The sequence below is a fragment of the Octopus sinensis genome, linkage group LG23 (assembly GCF_006345805.1).
Source record: "Octopus sinensis linkage group LG23, ASM634580v1, whole genome shotgun sequence".
Taxonomy (NCBI): domain Eukaryota; kingdom Metazoa; phylum Mollusca; class Cephalopoda; order Octopoda; family Octopodidae; genus Octopus; species Octopus sinensis.
The window spans coordinates 20,957,975-20,961,898 of record NC_043019.1 but is presented as its reverse complement, the minus strand read 5'-3'; positions in this window follow the sequence as shown (position 1 = coordinate 20,961,898).

The window sequence follows — 3,924 nt, the reverse complement described above, 5'->3', positions numbered from 1 at the left end:
ACTGCAGGTCTAATCAAGCTGAGCATGTCTGAAGTGAGGGATAAGGCTAAGTAAGAATCATCCCTAAATATCTCTCATATCCACACCCTACCATTTAAATAAATAGAATGATACATTAGATAACAACATGGTTCTAGACATGATATGGTCATGGTTGGAAGGTCTTTTGTAATAGATCTGCTGAGTTAGGGCTGATTTAGGGCAGAAAATATCAACATAAGCTAGATTATATAGGTTTAATCTCTGGGATTTAAATCTGAAACTTCAACTCAGAATTACTTGGTTTTGTGATATTCAAAATATTAACGAGTTGGAACTAATTTATGTCACTTCATTCACCAGACTGTTGTCGATTAAATCAACACAAGAAATACTTAACTGATACTTATTTTGTTGACCAGCGGTATGATAAAAGACGAGATTTGAATCAAGAAAGAAATTAGATACTTCAAGACATTCAGTTTGCCATTCTTCTGATTCTGTCTGCCAGCCACCCATCTACCCCTCTCTCTCTCTCTCACTCACTGCCCTTAAAAACCTCTCTCAAATATCCTCTGTTATTCACTGCTTTTCCTTGCTTTTTTTTTTACTTAAAACAAACAAACTACGAAAACATATTTCATTATTGGGAAATAACTTTTAGTTGAATAAGATATCACATGCACAAAATGGGTGGAAGTATTGCATATTAGACATTCACATGTATAATGTAGGTTGCAATGGTGCACACCAATGCTTAATGAAAAGAAGAAAAACATTATGTACCCACCCTTCTTAAATATGAACGATATGCAAATAAAACTCTGAAAGTCAGTCACTGCTAATGTAATGCCTCGTCACGGTCACTGGTGATCTTACACCTTTAACATTACAAAGATTACTCCATCAGTGATATGAGTGAAGGGAAACTTGTAAATATTCACACAAGAAAGTGGAACAATATCTTATGTTTAGAATAGACTGCATATATCTTTCAAACAAGTAATTGTAACAGGATCTGGTATCGGTATCACTGAAAGGGTGTCGATCCGATCCCGTCACATACAATTTAGTTAGATATAACAGACGAAGTCAGGTTATCGGTGAAAGACAGCAGTTTGTTTATTAATCGCGATGGTGTACGTATATCTGATGGGAGAACGACAGCCCTCTGATGTACAGCTTCTTGTTCGTTGGTTGAAGTGGTTCGATGTCGTTGGCGGCTAAGTCGGTGTAGTTATCAGAGACTACCAATGCACGTCTGTTCACGATGGCTGAACGGCCAGAGAGGATGAATGAGTCTGTGTCCCTTAGGGGGTCAGTTTCCCACACATGCGGATGGGGAAGACTTCCGGTGGCCACCCGTCTCATTCTGCGCATGCGCGCTGAACCTTACACAGTAGCATCACTACATAATAATGGAGTCCTCCTTTCCATTGAACATACATTCTATAATGTAAAAAAGTTTGGAATGGGGTTGTTAGAAATAAGATTGCCAAGACCAGTACATGGTATGATACCGAAGGAGGTGAGCTGGCAGAAACGTTAGCACGGCGGGCGAAATGTGTAGCCGTATTTCGTCTGCCGTTACGTTCTGAGTTCAAATTCTGCCTAGGTCGACTTTGCCTTTCATCCTTTTGGGGTCGATTAAATAAGTACCAGTTACGCACTGGGGTCGATGTAATTGACTTGATCCGTTTGTCTGTCCTTGTTTGTCCCCTCTATATTTAGCCCCTTGTGGGCAGTAAAGAAATATATATGATGAGAAAAAATGCATCACCAAATAGTGAATTAGGTGGTAGATTTAGAATTATTCAAAAAAGTAACCTCAGAGTTGTCAGGGAAAACTGTGTGTATCTATTAAATTAATCAGCTTTGTAAGTTGTACAGTTTTGGCAGTGAAAGCTGCATGAACTGTTGTGCTGGAAGATGAAATACTTGTACCTAATAGCTTTTATTGATACAGAGTGGAGCATCAGGACATGTGAAGGAGATAAGAAAAAGAAACAGTTAATAAAAAATGATAGTATGGTGACACATTTAAACCAAATTGTAAATAAATGAAATAGAACGTATAGTTATATCAATCTACTGTGTATGTGTGTGAATGTGTGTGCGTATTGATTGATATTATTAAAGAAATCAAAGTTAATATGTATAAATCAAATTTTATAAGAACTGGTTATTAACTGATTCCTCAACAGTTGCAATAAAATTTTGTCAGTGATTCGGTCATTGTTGACCAATGAAACCTTTTGAAATCTCAGGAAATAAAATGAAATGTATATGTATAAATCAAATTTTATAAGAACTGGTTACTAACTAACCTCTCAACAGTTGCAATAAAATTTTGTCAGTGACTCAGTCATTGTTGACCAATGAAACTTTTGTAGTGCACCTGAGCACTGTACACAATCATCATCATCATCATCGTTTAACGTTCGTTTTCCGCGCTAGCACGGGTTGGACGGTTTGACCGGGGCCTGGGAAGCCAGGGGCCGCTCCAGGCTCCAGTCTGATCTGGCAGAGTTCCTACGGCTGGATGCCCTTCCTAACGCCAACCACTCCGCGAGTGGAGTGGGTGCTTTTTACGTGCCACCTGCACAGGGGCTGGGGGGTCCGGCATCGGTCACGATCAGTTCGAGCTTTTTAACGTGCCAGCGGCACGGTATTTTTATTGTGTATAAATCAAATTTTATAAGAACTGGTTATTAACTAACTTCTCAACAGTTGCAATAAAATTTTGTCAGTGATTCGGTCATTGTTGACCAATGAAACTTTTTGAAATCTCAGGAAATAAAATGAAATGTAAATGACTAAAACGACTCTGCTACAATGTAATATTCCATATCTTTTTAAGGCAGTGGATCTGGCAGAGTTATTCGCATGCTGGGGCAAAATGCTTTGCTCATTTCGTATGTCTTTATGTTCTGAGACTTACTTTGCCTTTCATCCTTTTGTGGTCAATAAAGTAAGCACCGGTTGAGCACTGGGGTTGATGTAATCAACTTACCCCAACCCTGAACTTATTGTCCTTGTATCAAAACTTGAAATGCTTTCTAATTTTGGCTGACATCTTTAGGTCTCAATGACACCATTACCTCTTATATATATATATATATATATACATACATATATATATATATACATATATAATATATATATATATCATCATCATCGTTTAGCGTCCGCTTTCCATGCTAGCATGGGTTGGACGGTTCAACTGGGGTCTGGGAACCCAGAAGGCTGCACCAGGCCCAGTCTGATCTGGCAATGTTTCTACAGCTGGATGCCTTTCCTAAAGCCACATATATAGATAATATATAATATATATATTATATATATATATATTAAATTAGAGATAAAACCACTATTAAGCAAGTCAAACAGTGAAAATCATAAACCAATACATAGAAATAAAATTAATTAATAAAATATATAAAATTCAAAATTTAAATTATTTAAATTTAAAGTTGAAATTAAAAAAATTATTTGAATTAATAATTTATACTTATAAATTTTGAATTTTATATTTTATTAATTAATTTTATTTCTACGTATTGGTTTATGATTTTCACTGTTTGATTTGCCTAATAGTGGTTTTATCTCTAATTTAATATATATATTTATACTATAAAATTAGATTTAATCCTAAATCTAATTTTTCCCTGTAAGTTTGGATTTACTCCCTAATATTATATATATATATATATATATATATATTCTTTTACAGGTTTCAGTCATTTGACTGCAGCCATGCTGGAGCACTGCCTTAAAGGGTTTTAATTGAAGAAATCAACCCCAGTACTTATTCTATTTACACATGCATATATATTTGTATATGTTTGCATAATCTTTTACTTGTTTCAGTCATTTGACTGCGGCCATGCTGGAGCACCGCCTTTAGTCGAGCAAATCGACCCGGGACTTATTCTTTGTAAGCCC